The 16,893-nt window shown below is 43.9% G+C and overlaps 1 long non-coding RNA gene across 4 annotated transcripts; it reads left to right on the forward strand.

Annotated features, from left to right (window-relative positions):
• The first annotated feature begins 12,928 nt into the window (after positions 1-12,928).
• On the forward strand, positions 12,929-16,740 carry LOC147185940 (uncharacterized). 4 transcript variants are annotated; one of them, XR_015099412.1, is made up of 5 exons: positions 12,929-13,172; positions 13,785-14,994; positions 15,086-15,278; positions 15,810-15,887; positions 16,266-16,309. It is a non-coding gene; the product is annotated as an uncharacterized LOC147185940 (long non-coding RNA). The 4 variants fall into 4 exon arrangements; XR_015099411.1 differs by having other exon boundaries at positions 14,832-14,994; positions 16,266-16,284; XR_015099410.1 differs by lacking the exon at positions 16,266-16,309 and adding an exon at positions 16,722-16,740 and having other exon boundaries at positions 12,929-14,994.
• Positions 16,741-16,893: the final 153 nt, after the last annotated feature.

Here is a 16,893-nt window from a genome sequence, read left to right on the forward strand (position 1 = left end):
GGGCGCACTTCAAAATTGCTCCCAAATGTCACTGCAAGATTTGCGGAGGGGAGGAAAAAGGCGCCGTGCAAAAAAAAAAAAAAAAAAAAAAAAAAAAATGGGCATACATCCAACATTCTCCATTTTATACACACACACACACACACACACACGCACACACACACTTGCATGCCTTTTAATGTGCTCCCTGCTTCGTTAGACACACCAACAAAATCCAAAAAAAAAATCTGGAGGCTCATGCAATGCGGCACTCCCACATGCAGACACACACTTTATTATGTCCCAGTAGGAAATCAAGTCCAAATACTTCGTTATTGAATTCGGGTATCTACACTTTTGCCTTTTTTGTTTTCACGTGACTTTGAACTTCATATGAGTGAAAGCAGATATCAGGACTTTCTCATCCTGACTTCAAAATCAGCTCGTTTTCAGGCTTCGCTTCCAAATATATTGTACTGCTGTTATCCAAACACTTACTTGATCCCCCCGAGCCCCTCCCCCAAACCCCCCACCCCAGATTGCCTTTTCCTAAGCTGTTTGCTCCGAGTGAGAGTCGCTTCCTGTCACTTTGGAGCAAGAGTGTGCATTTAAGTGAATCTCCAGGCTCATTTTCCCACCTCGGGGGTCCCACTTGACAACTTGACCAGGGCGGATGAGTTCTGGTGCCGTTCCAACCTCCCCGGAATCCCGACCGAGGGGCGACTGGGCAGAAGGGCGATCGCTTTCCTCTAAACCCCGAAAGATTTGCAGACGTAGCGAGTGTCAACCCGCATCCGTCGTTCCTTCCTCCTTTTCCCTCCCTCCTGAGGTTTGTTTACTCCTGTGTGGTCCCCGGGATGTAATTTTCAAATATATTTGCATTCCGGTCCGATAGAAACACAATACACACAATGATAATGAAGTATTTAAACAATGTCATCCTTCGAATAAAAAGCACGGGCGCTGTACGTTTTATCAAAGCACCAAGATCGTCAAAGTTGAAGGACTGTTTTTTTTGCGTCAAGCAAAAGTTATTTGAGGCGGTTGAATTCAAACGTCAGATTTATCACAAGGTCCATCTTTTATTTTCTTTCTTTCTATTCCTTTTGTGCCTCCGACAAAGAAACCGATCCTTTTTTTTTTTTGAACGTTACCTGACAAAAAGATGACCGCGCCAGTCGAGGTCGTAACGTCCAACTTTGAAAAGATTCGCTCCGACTGCGTGGCGATGAAAAGAAGGAGAACCATGATAGTTTGAAAGTTTTCAACACTCAAAAGAAAAATAACAGAATCCATCAACCTGAATAACAAGTGCCCTCCATGTGCGGGTGTGTGACGCGTGACACAGGTACACCGCGTCTGTCTGTCTGCGTGGATTTGACACTTTTTAGCGAGCTTGCGCGGCAGGGAGAGGAAAAAAACAGCAGTCTTCCTCGCACTGCCGCGTTTATTTATCGAACAGTTTGAAGACGGCGTACTTTGGTGTCTGTCGAGCGACAGTTGGCGTGGCGGAAAAGTGGCCCACGGCGCCGTTTTCAAGACTGACCGATTTGGCAAAGAAACACGATGTTAGCTGCCGATCGCGACCGTCCCCCGTGTTCTGGAGACATTTCATGCCCTTTTCAATACATTTGAGTTGAGATGGACGTCCACGACATGAAACATTAACAGTTTCTGGGTTTGTAGCATCGGGGTTGAATGTCGACGTAATTTTTTTTAGGTCAAGCTATCCCGCAGTGTTCTGGCCGGCTCGTGTGTCAAGCTCCGTCTGCGTTTATGGGCCCCGTCGTACGTTTGCGGTCACGTCTGGGCTCTCCCGGGCCTTGTTTAAAGAAGCTCGGCGCGCGGTGGCTCGGCCCTGCTCGGGCTGCGCATTTATGGCCGTGAACCAACGGGGACAAGAGGGGAGAGTTGATGTTTCGCTCCATAACGCGAGGTTCCGACTCATAAGAGATGTTTGCATTCCCCACAAAATATTACGATGAGGAATATTTTGGAGATTATAATAAGACCTTGTAATAGTTGTCTGTCCTTTCCGTCTGTAAAGTTGTACTTTGTATGAAAAGTCTTCCTGTGTGGAGTTTGCATGTTCTCCCTGTCCCTGCGTGGGTTTTCTCCGGGTACTTCGATTTCCTCCCACATTCTAAAAACATGCATGGCAGGTTCATGGAACACTCGAAATTGTCCCCTGGTGTGATTGTGAGCGCAGATGGTTGTTCGTGTATGTGCGCCCTGTGATTGGCTGGCAACTGGTTCAGGGTGTCCCACCCCTACTACCCCTGGGTTAGGCTCCAGCACGCCCTGCGACCCTTGTGAGGATAAGCAGACTAGAAAATCGATGAATGGATGGAACATATTGCCGTTGGGGGCTGAATTTTCTTTGAAGGACCCCTGAAAATTGCCATAATAATGACTATTTCAAACTAAAATGGCCAACCGCGTGTGTATTTTTAGACATGGGCTACTGAGACTTTTTTTGTGGGTTTGCTCATGGTTGTTTTGCCTTTTGTCATGCACGCACTTCTGCCTTGCCTCTCTTCTTCCCTGTGCGTCAGTCCTTTGAGCACCTTTGCTACATGAACACCCCAGAGACTGAAATCCGTGACAATAGCTGCTTCCAACCTTTTAAGATACGGGTTTTTGTGATATATTTTTCTTTTTTGAGTGAGTCCACTAATGATTGATATGAGTTCCAACTTCCCATGCTAACGAGTGAAATTGACTTTGGGTGTTGAATTTTCTTTGAAGAACCCGTGCTCAAAATGACCCAAAAATGTCTGTTTCAATTCAAATGTCTGACTTTGCGTATTGGGATCACACTCCTCAGCCTCCCTGGTAAGGTCTATTCAGGGGTGCTGGAGAGGAGGGTCCGTCAGGAAGTCGAGCCTCAGATTGAGGAGGAGCAGTGTGGTTTTCGTCCCGGCTGTGGAACAGTGGACCAGCTCTACACCCTTAGCAGGGTCCTCGAGGGTATGTGGGAATTCGCCCAACCAGTCTACATGTGTTTTGTGGACCTGGAGAAGGCGTTTGACCGTGTCCCTCGGGGAATTCTGTGGGGGGTGCTTCGTGAGTATGGGGTACCGAACCCCCTGATACGGGCTGTTCGTCACTATACCACCGATGTCAGAGTTTGGTTCGCATTGCCGGCAGTAAGTCGGAATCGTTTCCAGTGAGGGTAGGACTCCGCCAAGGCTGCCCTTTGTCACCGATTCTGTTCATCACCTTTATGGACAGAATTTCTAGGTGCAGCCGAAGCGTTGAGGGGGTCCGTTTTGGTGGCCTCAGTCTTGCATGTTGGCAAGCAGGGCTCTGCAACTCTCACTGGAGCGTTTCGCAGCTGAGTGCGAAGCGGTTGGGATGAAGATCCGCACCTCCAAATCTGAAACCATGTTCCTCAGTCGGAAAAGGGTGGAGTGCCCCCTCCGGGTTGGGGAGGAGATCTTGCCCCAAGTGGAGCAGTTTAAGTATCTTGGGGTCTTGTTCACGAGTGAGGGCAGGAGGGAGCGAGAGATCGACAGGCGGATCGGTGAAGCGTCTGCTGTGATGCGGACGTTGTATCGGTCTGTCGTGGTGAAGAAGGAGCTGAGCCAAAGGGCAAAGCTCTCAATTTACCGGTCGATCTACGTTCCAACCCTCATTTATGGTCACGAGCTATGGGTCGTGACCGAAAGAACGAGATCACGGATACAAGCGGCCGAAATGAGTTTTCACCGCAGGGTGTCCGGGCTTTCCCTTAGAGATAAGGTGAGAAGCTCGGTCATCCGGGAGGGGCTCAGAGTGGAGCCGCTTCTCCTCCACATCGAGAGGAGCCAGATGAGGTGGCTTGGGCATCTGATTCGGATGCCTTCTGAACGCCTCCCTGGCGACGTGTTCCGGGCATATCCCACCGGGAAGAGACCCCGAGGACGACCCAGGACACGCTGGAGAGACTATGTCACCCAGCTGGCCTGGGAACGCCTCGGGATCCACCGGGGAGAGCTGGAAGAAGTAGCTAGGGAGAGGGAAGTCTGGGCTTCCCTGCTAAAGCTGCTGCCCCCGCGACCTGGCCCCGGATAAGCAGTAGAAGATGGATGGATGGATGATGGACTTTGCGTGTTCTATTCAACATAGCTTCTTGTTTTTTTTTTGTTTTGCTTTGTTTGCTTTTGAGGGTCTACCCTGATCAATATGGGCTAACTTTCACGTCGAGTGAAATTGTTTTTGGGGGCAAAATTTCCCCTGGAAATTTAGGAGCCCTGGAAATTGCCAGAGTAAACCTAAAATGACTACTTCAAACTAAAATGGACGACTTCCTGTGCCATTTTAGACAAGGGCTACTGAGTTGTTTTTTTGTGGGTCTGCTCATGGTTGTTTTGCCTTTTGTCACTCATGCACTTTTGCTTTACCTCTCTGCTTCCCTGTGCATGAGTCCTTTGAGCAAATTTGCCTCCACATGAACACCTCGGAGACCTAAATCCATGACAACAGCAGCTGCTGCAAACTTTTTAAAATACGGGTTTTTGAGATGTTTTTTTTTTGTGAGTCCACTAATGATTGACATGAGTTCCAACTTCTTATGCTGATGGGTGAAATTGAATTTAGGTGTTGAATTTTGTTTGAGAAACCCGTGGAAATGCTCAAAAATGACCCTAAATTGTCTGTTTGAATCAAAATGGCTGACTTTCCGTATTCTTTTAAACAGATTCTCGAATTTTTTTGTGTGAGAGCTTGTTAGAGATTTCTCACATTTTCCCCCCCATGCCTGATTCACCCTCATCGTCTAACATTCTGCAATCAATGCTTTTTTTGGGGGGGGTGCCGATAATTGCCTGCCGTTGAACGATATTGAAGATTTGAATGTCCCCCATTGCACTCATATGGCTACCGTGCCGTTTTTAAACAATCACCCCCGACTGCTTTATCTTCAGGAGTTATGGAGCTAAATCTACTCCTAATACACAGCTCACCGAGGGTGTAATCCCTGAGAACATCAGAACAAATCCATGTTAGATCCGCTACATGCAGACTAGTGGCCGGAGCCAGCCAAGTCCATTACGGCGCGGCCTTGGCGGGGCCGGCGAAGGGGCGCTAATGGGTCGTCTGCGAACCGACATTAACGCCATTAAGGACACTTCCATTCGGGAAATCCTTCTTACCCTCACGATACAGCGCGGCAGCTGTTCCAAGTTCAGCCTTAAAGCCGCAATCCCTCGCCATCATGATACTTCCTGCCTTTTTTTGTAGCCTCGCAGTCGCGTATGGGTCATTCCACAATTGGAAAAATTGACTGTATCATTTCAGAATTCTTTTTCATGGTCTCAAGAAAAACAGGCTCGAAAACTGTCATGTAGTTTTATTCATCGAGTTCAACCAATCAACGCTACACTTGGACTCAGGTACCTGATTTAAAAAAAATAAAAAAATGAAGTTTTGTTGAAAACATCCTTTATAAATAGAGTACACTGTTATTTGAATACTATTTTAATGATTTAGTCTAACTAAGTGCTGAAACAGGCTTGCGAATCAATGCTAATGTTTTAGCTCAGGAGTACATGCTAGCTTAGTTAGTTGCTATGCTAACAGGCAAATAAAACTTTTTTTTTTTTTTAAATCTTGCGTGTCAAGTCAAATGTATTGAAAAATATTGATGGCCGGAAGGATTTAGTGTAGCGTGTATGCTGAGAGAGACAACTTTGGCGCGTCATTACAACTATTTGAAATATGTCTGTGACCAAACAATTGATTTCAGCAATCACAAGGAAGACATCAACAACATTGTAAAGCTTATGATAAAATAGATCACCAAGAGAGGGGGGACGAGCCAAAAATAAACAAAAGCAATTTCATCGGGGTACTTTATTTATTTGGCGATTTCAAAGCTATTTTGGACAGCCACAGTTAAATGTTGTCATTGTTTCAGCATTTTGCTCATTATTTGAAATTTCATGGGGCGGGTTGGGAAAATGTTCTCCAATTCTAGATTGACCCATTCCCAGCTGGATTGTCCTGGATTTGTCCCAACTGCCAAAAGTGCTAACAATTCCAGCCCCGGGGGGGTGAAGACAGAGCCAGCTGGTGCAAAATGTGCTTACAAATGCGTGCTGACAATTTTTTCTGTCCACCCTCGTCTCCAGAAACCCAAAATAATGCGCAAAACAAAGCAAGTTGGTCTCAAGTGGGATTCAAAGTCAACTGTCAAGGCACATGGCTGTCAGCTGTGTCTGCTGGCACCCGTGTCGCACGCGCGCGGCGGAATTCTTTGCGGCGGCGGCGACGACGCATCCAAAGCTAAGAGACAAATAAACGGGGCTTTTAAATCTTGGAGCGAAATGAAGCAGCCGAGGCGATTGGAATCAAAAATTACAAGCCCCCCCTTCGGTCAGTCTTTGCAGGGGCCAACGAGGAGACAATCTCTGAGATTTAGCGGCGTTGGGGGGGAGGCCCGGCGGACTTGTCGGTTTCCTTGGTCGGACGACAGTTTCCCGGCCTGGAGGGGTCAGCGGTGGGCTGTCTGAGAAGCTGGCAGTCACCGGGGCTCCAGCGGGGGTTGTTTTTGAGAAGTGGGGGTGGGGGGATGGGGGGAGTCTTGTGGCCGCTTGGCATGCGACGGACACCGATGGCTTCCAAATAGCGACGCTCCTGCCAGGGCCCACCGAGCTCTCACACATTACACCACACGAGAAGAAGCGCTCCAGGCCCGCAGCATGCGAATCCCCCCCCCCCCCCCCCCCCACACCACCACCACCAACCCCCCCTCTCCACTCCCCCTCTCCCCCCTCTTGACAGATTCATCAGAAAACCCCACTGGGTGCCTTATTTATTTCGCCGACTGTAATGTTTCACAACTCTCAATACTCCAAACAATTATGTCTTGCAACACGGGCTGTCGGGAGAGCCCGTCCCGGGAGAATCGAGAATCTCCCGAGTACTTTGTTGGAGTCCTCGATGACCAAGTTGAGTCTCGCAAACTTTGGTGAAACAACTCATTCATTTGTGCTCGGTACTTGAGCGACTGTACTTTGCGAACAATCATTGGCATGTGCTGTAAATTGCGAAGCAATGAAATGCCGGCCAACATAAATTGTGTTTGTACTCAACCAGGAAGCGATGATGTCATCATACGGTTGTCCGATGACAGTTCTAGACTCAATCAGGAAGTGGAGCGTTCGGAAAAAAACCCCGCAGACCCAAATTGGCATTGTTCGTTTGAAAATTTCGGATTTCCTACAAAACAACAACTGCAATTGGAGTTGGATAAAACTATTACTAGTTGGGCTTCAATTCTCGATTCCGTGGAAATTGGTTTCGGCCAAATTGAAATCCAGAAAAGTTGTGTCTATTATCCCACGAAATTATCGGCCTTGTTTTGTTTGTTTTTGCACTAAACCTCAAAGTAGTGATGGCAGAAACGCGCATTTAGTAGAATCTACAAAAGCCGAAGTTAGTTATCGATGTCCTAAATAAACATTATTCGTCCTGAAAATGTTCTCCGTCAACACGCGAGTTACTGAACTCATAACAAACAGTGTGAAATTATAATTTTCCTGCTACTTGTGCTCCGACCGAGCAATCTATGGGAGCCATAGATTGACCTTCTCCTGCCTCTGCTCACCAGTTTCCGATGTCATTCCATCTTTACTCTTCTTTTTTCCCCGCCGGCTAATCCCGCCGCCATTTGCATTTAATATGTCGCCATCCTTGTTTTATTTACTTCCTGTTGTAACCCCTCTTTGCACGCGCAGCTGTTTGTTTTACCTCCGGCCCGTTTTCCCGAGTTGTCCCATGTCCCCTTTTAATCCCTCTTAGAGCATCCTCGCCCGTTTCCCTGCACGTACTCCTTGTCCCTCTGCCTCTTCATGTTTCCGTATCCCTGAGCCGATTCCCTTGTCCCCACCACCCCCAACCCCGCCTCGCCGGCAGCCCCTTGTATTCCCTGTCTCGGCGCTCATCCGTTTATCACTGGCCCTTGTTGCGCTAATCCCCGAGGGTTTTGTTTATTTGTGTTTCGAGCTGCTTTTACAGCTTGCGACTGACCCCACCTATTTTCTCGCCAGTCATTTGAACAGCAGGGCTGCTTTGCAGCTACGCCGCCAATTAACATAGCATTAGCATAATATTTGCATGTGTGCATTGGGTGTTGATGAGGAGAGAGAAAAACAGTCCCCCTCCCAGCCTCCTCCCCCTCCATCTTGCGTGTATGTCGCCAACAAAGTGATATACATTTTGTGGAATATGACGTTAGAGCGCCCACGGGCGAACAACATGTTTTCAAGTTTGCTGTGAAAAGTTCCGTCCGCGAACAGCTGACGAGCCAATAGAGCGCCTCGTCGTATCGTATATCGCCGTTTCCGTCTTGATGCTTCCTGAGTGACTTGCGAAGTCACGCCGATGTTGTCGCGTCCATGAAAAGACCTGTCGATGTTTATAATACTCCCGAGAGAAAGACCTTCGTCACATGCTTTGAAAAGGAATTATTAGGGGGGGGGGGGGGGGTTTCACAGCGAGTCGTCAAACTTTGCCACGATGCTCCACGCCCACACGCGGCGAGAAAAACGGAACGTTTCCTCAATTCCGCAGCGCCCATCTGCCCAGTACAGGTGGTGCAAATTTGCTAGCAATTGGACAAGATCTTTGTCAAGTTCATCTTTGAAGGATTCCTGTAAAATGAGCATGAAACAGTTGTGCCACTTCTCAGGCACTCTGTTTATGAGAATTTTTATTTTCTTTTTTTGTGGGTCTACTGATGATTGACTTACCAACTTTAAGAGTGAAACTGGCTTTGGGAGCTAAATCTTCTTTGAAGGACCTCAAATAGGTAAAATGACACCAAAAAACCTGACTTTGTGCATCTTTTTAAATATTGGTTGTGAGACTTTTTTGTTGTGGGCGACCCGGTGGGCCAGTGGTTAGCATGTCGAACTCTCAGTGCAGAGGTACCAGGTTGAATTCCAGCTCCGGCCTCCCTGTGTGGAGTTTGCATGTTCTCCCCAGGCCTGCGTGGGTTTTCTCCGGGTACTCCGGTTTCCTCTCACATTCCAAAAACATGCATGGCAGGCTGATTGAACACACTAAATTATCCCTAGGTGTGAGTGTGAGCGTGGATGTTTGTCTCTGTGTGCCCTGCGATTGTCTGGTAACCGGTTCAGGGTGTCCCCCATCTACTGCCCAAAGACAGCTGGGATAGGCTCCAGCACCCCCCACGACCCTTGTGAGGATAAGCGGATCGGAAAATAGATGGATGGACCTTTTTTTGTGTGTCTGCACATGCTAGACGAGCTTAGTAACATTTATGTTGACAAGAAAAATTAGTTTTGGGGTTTAATTTTCCAAACCCCAAATTTCCTGTGTCTCTTGAGACATTGGTTCGAGAGGCTTTTTTTTTTGTGGGTCTACTCGTGATAAACGTGCCTACCAAATTTCATCATGTTCAATGAAACTGGCTTCAAGAGTTTAGTTTTCCTTGAAGGACCTCTCAAAATAGCAATTAGAACCCTGAAATGGATGATTCAAACCAAAATTGCTGACTTTGTGTGTCTTTTTAGAGACAGGATCTTGAGACTTTTTTGTGTGGGTTTAATCATGATAAGGGGCTGAATTCTTTTATTTTTTTAAAAGTCCATTGGGTGTAAATATTGTATAACTGGGGAGGAAGGCTCACGTAAGCACAACAACCCCCCCCCCCCCCCCCCGAAAAAAAAAAGTCATTTGATGGCCAGGGAGACCAGGGCAAAAGTAGGCCAGCCTTCGGCAGCGAGAGTGACGCCACAGAAAAATTGTATTATTTTTTTTTTAGGCGTGCGATACCGAGCCAGCTTCTTGGCTCCCGATCTGGGATCAGCCCCCCGCGGGGCCTCGCTGCTCGATCGCGCGCCACGCCTGTCCCTCACACGCCGCCACTCTCGTCACATTAGGCTGTCGCTCCAAACGCCGACGCCACTCGGTGACACCTAATATCTGCTCGCTCACGTTCTACCATTCCGGAGCTTCGTGCTTCTCGGCGTGTGATATCGTGACACGCAAACATGCAAAGTAACTCGTCGGCCAGATGCCAAAATTTGAATCGCGAATGCTTTTACATACGACTTTTCAGTTGCTGTTGTTTTTTGTTTTTTTTTTGGTGTCGTTTAGGTCACTTTTGGAAAGCTCTTCACCTTTTCAGGGTGGCAGGATGACATTTAGAGGATTTATTTTTATTGCTGTGAAATGTAAGGGTTAAACAATATATTCCACATGCGTACATATTTTTATTTCATTCCGTGCTGCGGCGTTGCTTTACTTCAATTTTATGGCTTGAGCGTTTGTGTTTTCTGATACCAGACCATTTTATGGACTCTTAATGCATCATTCACCCAATATGGACGGCCGTCTTCTTCGGATGAGCCCCGCCGGATGTTTTTGCAGCTTATTTACTTCGCCGGAATCTTACATTAATTTTTTATTTTTTATTTTTTATTTTTATGAGCTGTTCATGAATGTGTCGCGCCTTTAACGACGCGGCGCGTAATGTTGTAGGATGGCTGATTAAAATGTGACTTATGATTTTATAATTTTTTTTTTCTTCTGGACGACACTAAAATTCTTAATGGGCTGCAGATAAATTACTTTCTCATCAAACGGTAAATGCGTTACTGACAACAACAATGGCAGATTATCGGGTTACGGTAGCGCTGCAGATCAACCGGTTGAGATGACCTCTTTTTGAATTGCAATTTTTTGAAACACATAACATAAAACTAAAATATTCAAGTTCAAAAATTGGCCCTGCAAAAAAAAAAGAGGAAAAAATGGCCGCTTTTGACCTTTTTTTTTTTTTTTTTTTTTTGCTCTGTTGTAAAGTGAACCAAATTGTCAAGGACAAAATTTTGTAACCGTCAAATGTAATTTGCATCGTTACTGTTGTAGGCATCAAGAGACCAAAAAATAAATTACTTTGTTCATGAGATTGTTTTTGCTTTTTTGATTTTGGACGATTCGGTTGTCGTCAGACTTTCTGGAACGACTGCATCCCGAAAACTAAATTTGCATTTGGAATTCGGCTTTAACAGAGCACAAAGTGCTGTTTGTGCGTGTGTGTTGTTTTGGCGTAGCGTGACCTACGCCGTGGACTCGACCTTTTTTTTTTTTTTTTTGGCCGAGCGCTGCTCTGCCGCTTTCGGCTCGCTCTTCTCTCGTCATTCGCCGTAAATCCCTCCTCCTCATGAATACATTAACGCCCCAGCCTTAAACTCCGCTTAGCTGGCGGCTCAGCGTCACAGCACATCCTATTACCGACTTTAAATCATTAATGTGACATCGTTTTCACTCCATTCCCCACCAACCCCCCTCCCCTCCATCAACACCCACAGTTTTGTCGCAGAAACGACCCAAAAGCATCCTTGGATTAAAAAAAAAAAATATATATATATATATATATATATATACTGTATATATATATTTTTTAATCCAAGCAGGAGAAAAAGTTAAACTCAATGCAAATGCTAATTTATGCCCACTGTAGTTTTGCCGCTTTGTTTCCACTTTTGTGATGGAAATAGCCGATTGGATAATTGCGCTTTAAGGCGAGCTAACTCCTCCAGTGCACCTTGGGCTGTGTGTGTGTGTGTGTTTGAGATTTAATCTGAGAGTACTTTGTGTACATCTGACAATAAAGTGGGAAAGGGCGCGGGGGAGGAGGGGGGGGGGTGAATCCCCTCTCTTGCTTCTCAGCTATTCACACATAAACCTTGTTCTCAGGTTTTTTACCTCAAGGCTGCCTCTGAAAAATTCATCACGCCCAGAGAACAACTAAGTCCTTCACTTACTGGAAGAGTTGCCGATCTGTAGCCCTCCTTGCACAGAAAGGGCATTTGTATACTGTATATATATGTGTGTGTGTGTGTGTGTGTGTGTGTGTGTGTGTGTGTGTGTGTGTGTGTGTTTGTATTCATGACATCTCAGGACAATTTTATGATAACACACCTTCACAATGAGGACCTGTGGAAAAATGAGGACATTTTTCGCGTCCTCATATTTCCACGCAGTCTACACTACTCTAGAGCTCACGAGGATACTCCCACACCAAAAATAAGTGATGTCCTGAAAGAGCACAATTTTCAGAAATTGTGTGTTTAAGTGTGTTTAACTTTCGACTCACTTTTCATTTGGAAAACTAGTGGCCAACTTCGGTACCTTAACACACTTTTAACACACTTTCAGTGACGTCATTGTGCAGGACCTCATATGTCATCTTTTTCGGACTGACTCACACATTTTCCCCGCCCTCGTCCTGGTAAGTCACTTCAATTAGCAGTCACACAAAACCCAACATGTGAAGCAGCCAGACAATCCTACAGCCAGATATCTATTAAACTCTCTGAAACAAACACGACCACGCGTGGATGACCACCTGGTAAGCAATTCCTTTTCGTTTATCTTACTGTAACATAGACTTTGTTCAATATAACCGTGTTTAACAGTGCCCACCAAAGGTAATGTCATTCAATTAGACAGCTAGCTAGCTAGCTAGCTAGATCGTTAGCATGCTAATAAGCTTCCAGTAAAAGTAATGTGGACATGTCCTGCAGGCAAGGTTCTAGAAAACCTTTCTAAATCTTTGACAACACAGTCTGTGGAACTTGATTTTGGTGCCAAATGTTTATTTCAGTGCAGTATTTGTTTTATTTGATTGCAGTTAATTGAAATTAGTTAGTACAGGTAGCCTAATGAAAGTGGGCCATGCACTTCTAGCCTTTATGCTAAGTCTGGTGTATTTACACTGTTTATTCTTGTGTTGATTCAATTGTACACCGTTTCAATGAAAAAACAAACAAACGTTTGCAATGAAATTATAGCAGAATTCAGCTTTGTTGGTACATTTGGTCAAGACAATATTGTGTTACTCTATTTTAATTTTACATTGTTATCTGCCTGACAAATGATTTGCCCGAATCTATTAATCTGACCAGCAAATGTTTGATGAAATCAATTTTTGTATATTTGAGGAAGAAAATAATATTCCTTTGGCTCAGTACTTTCTGAGCCAAAATAAGTGCTGCCATTGTATTGTGCTTGCTTGTCTGGCTGACTTCTTCTCACTTTCCATTGTAGATGTTTACTGGTGGTGATAATGTCACAAAGAAGAGCCAGACTGAGCCCTGAATCTGAGGCTGCTCATTTTATTTTATCTGGAGTCGACAAGCCTTGTTTGAAAGCCCAGTGGATCAATGATTATAAAGGTATGCTATCAATCTACCTGCTATCTAATTCTTATGGCTACCACACGCACATGACAAGAGCTGCAACCAAAGCCTGTCACAGTGACAGATGTTATTCGCACATTGTATTTACCCCAAAAATATCACAATAAACAACAGCATGTTTTTTTTATGCCATTGATCATATTGGAGCAAAAATAATTGAAGTACTTTTTAAGAGAATGTTTAGCAGCCATTATCATTCAATTCTTGAGAATATTGTATTGCCATGTAGAACTAGGAATATCTTGAAATGAAAAAATAGAAATAGAAATTATTCGGCTTCTGTTAAAATATTGTGCTTCAACAAATATCACAATTCATAAAAAACGCATACTATCTGTAATAGTCGAGGAAAATTAGATGCCTTCAAACTTCCTTCACAATGCCTATTTCACCTGATTGAAGAAGGCTGTGGTAGCTGTTTGACAAATCCACATTTTTATCAGCAATTTGTACTGCCCATCAAAGGTCTCTACTTAGTTTAAAACTGAAAGAATGGTCACAGGAATTATGTATGTCATTATCATTATGACTATTATTGTTGATTGCTTAATTTTTATTTTAGTCATAATGTATCTTTTCTATGTGCAGTGGTGTATATTGCTCAGTGGGATTTCTGATTGGAGATCGGAGGTGTGAAACGCCAGGACAGCTTACAGAGAAATTAGATGAATCCTTTCCCTCCCACAATTGTTAGAGTTGCATTTGTATTTACAAAGAGAAAATAACAAAAATAGAAACGCACAGTTAATCAGATTAAAAAAAACATCCCATCCAACCATTTTCAAACCCATTTATACTAATACGGGCCTGGCTGTGCTGCAGCCGATCCCAGCTGTCTTCGGACAGTAGGCAGGGTACAACTTGAACTGGGTGCCAGCCAATCACAGGACACACAGACAAACCACCATTCACCCTCACAATCACACCGAGGGACAATTTAGTGAGTTCAGTGAACCTACTACGTTGCATGTTTTTGGAATGTGGGAGGAAACCAAAGTAGTCGGAGAAAAGCCATGCAGCCATGGGGAGAACTCCACACAAGAAGGCACTGTGAGGCGGACGTGCCAACCAGTCGCACACTGTGCAGCCGCATTAGGTTGCCTGTGACCAAAATAAAAACTATGGTGGTAATGCATTACCAACATTGCTGCCCATACTTTTTTTGACCTTATTGCTCTTCTCTTTCTCTCCCTCAACCATATAATGCAGTTTGGAGTGGAATAGTATAGGAACTGAAATTAGGTTTCGAATGTTATCCATTGAGGAAAAATGGTACTTCACTTGACTTATGATGATCACTTTAGTCAAACTGTCGGTCAAACCGCTGGTATTTTTCTTTGCTATTCCATACATTCTGTTCAATTGAAGGCAAGCAATGTAAACAACTCTGATGTAAGGAGCCACATTATTTTGTGCTGATACAAATTGCTAAAGAAAATTATCAGCGATTCTGATAATTGTTTTTAGTTTTACATGGAATTATTTTGTTATCGTACCACTAAACATGTTTTTTCCCCTCTTTAAATTTTTATTTTTTGGTCTGCATGTATTTGTGAATATCTGATTAACTGCATTGTGTAAGCCTGATTTGGATTGTATTAATCAACATTTAAGTGTCAACTTTTCGTGTCCTAGGACGTGGTGTATTTACAAGTGAACCAATCGAAAAGGGGTTATTTGTGGTTGAGTACCGTGGAGAGTTAATCTCAAGTTATGAACGAGACAAGAGACAGAAAAAGTACACAGAGAAGCAAAATTGTTTCCTGTTTGATTTTGAATGGAAAGGAAGCACATGGTGGTAAGTCAAGATCTAGAAAAACATCATGTGGTTCTGTACAACATTGTAGTTTTACTGGAAAAACATTTCATGTTTCATTGTTCAATTTCAGCATTGATTCCTCCCATGAAGATGGTTCATTAGGTCGACTTGTCAATGATGCTCACAAAGGCCCAAACTGTAGAATGAAAAAGCTGACAATCCAGGATAAACCTCATCTTTGCTTGTTTGCAATTGAAAATATCGAAGCAGGGAATGAAATAACCTATGACTATGGAGATTCTCAGTGGGCATGGAGAGCACTGGTAAGTAATGCCTGAATATACACCTGTAGACAACCAGATCTAATAAGTAAATCATTATATTTCATAGGTGAGTGAAATATCATTTTCATCAACAGTTTATTACCTTTTAAAAGTTAACACAAGTGTCTGTTTTAGAGGATTATTTGACGTCAACAGAAATTCAAAGACAGGAACATGGACTCCACATTTTTCAGTCATTACATTGATTTAGTCTGAAAGAGTATGTTTCGGGTGTTGTCTTTATTATTTGAACTCAGTCGTGTCTGATGTCCTGAAATTGTTAGCTATCAGAGCTGTACAGTGGTAAGTACCATAAAGAGTACTGTACTACACAGTACTTGTGCTGTGAATGTGGTCACTGAAAAAAGTAGTTCAATTTATTCAAAAGTCATATAACTACGACATATTTCTGACACTCTATGGTTGGTATAATGTTGCTTTTCATGATTTCAGTCATGCCCTCATACTTCTTCAGTTACTGAAGAATACTTTTTAGAATATTTCTGATACTGTAATATTGCTATGTTGCAGACACCAGATGTTGGTATCCTGACTGAACCTTCTGGAGACCAAGAAGGGAGTGAGAGATCCACTTCATCCTTACAACAGGTGACTACGTCTTATCATTATATACCAGTTTTGAGTTTACAGCTTTCTTTGACAAACACAGGAGAAGTTATAAATCAGAAACGTGGCCTCTCCATGATTTCAGTCGTCATGTCCTCATATTTCTTTAGACCTGAAAAACCTGAGTGTGTTTCAGGTGACATGACTTTTGTCTTAACCTAACTCTGGAGAGCCTGTGTTCGAATGTCCCCATATTGCTGTTCCACAGAACTGAACAGTGTTAACTTTCTACAGTGTGGTATATTAATCCCAAACTCTCCTGTGAGCTATGTTCAATGAGAGATAATGTTTATTCATTTCTTAACTGGTCAGAATGAAGAATGCTGAATATTTTGACACCGTAATGTTGTTATGTTGCAGACACCAAGTGACAGGTACCTGACTGAACCCTCTGGAGACCAAGAATGGAATGAGAGATCCACTTCTTCCTTACAACAGGTTACTACTTCTTATCATGATATACTAGGTTTGAGTTTTCAGCTTTCTTTGACAAACACAGGAGAAGTTATAAATCAGAAACATGGACTCGCCATGATTTCAGTCGTCATGTCCTCATATTTCTTTAGACCTGAAAAACCTGAGTGTGTTTCAGGTGACATGACTTTTGTCTTAACCTAACTCTGGAGAGCCTGTGTTCGAATGTCCCCATATTGCTGTTCCACAGAACTGAACAGTGTTAACTTTCTACAGTGTGGTATATTAATCCCAAACTCTCCTGTGAGCTATGTTCAATGAGAAATAATGTTTATTCATTTCTTAATTGGTCAGAATGAAGAATGCTGAATATTTTGACACCGTAATGTTGTTATGTTGCAGATACCAAGTGACGGGATCCTGACTGAACCTTCTGGAGACCAAGAAGGGAGTGAGAGATCCGCTTCATCCTTACAACAGGTTACTACGTCTTATCATTATATACCAGTTTTGAGTTTACAGCTTTCTTTGACAAACGCAGGAGAAGTTATAAATCAGAAACGTGGACTCTCCA

The sequence above is a fragment of the Hippocampus guttulatus genome, chromosome 22, assembly GCF_054856545.1.
Source record: "Hippocampus guttulatus isolate MCC_2025c chromosome 22, RoL_Hgut_1.0, whole genome shotgun sequence".
NCBI classification, from domain to species: domain Eukaryota; kingdom Metazoa; phylum Chordata; class Actinopteri; order Syngnathiformes; family Syngnathidae; genus Hippocampus; species Hippocampus guttulatus.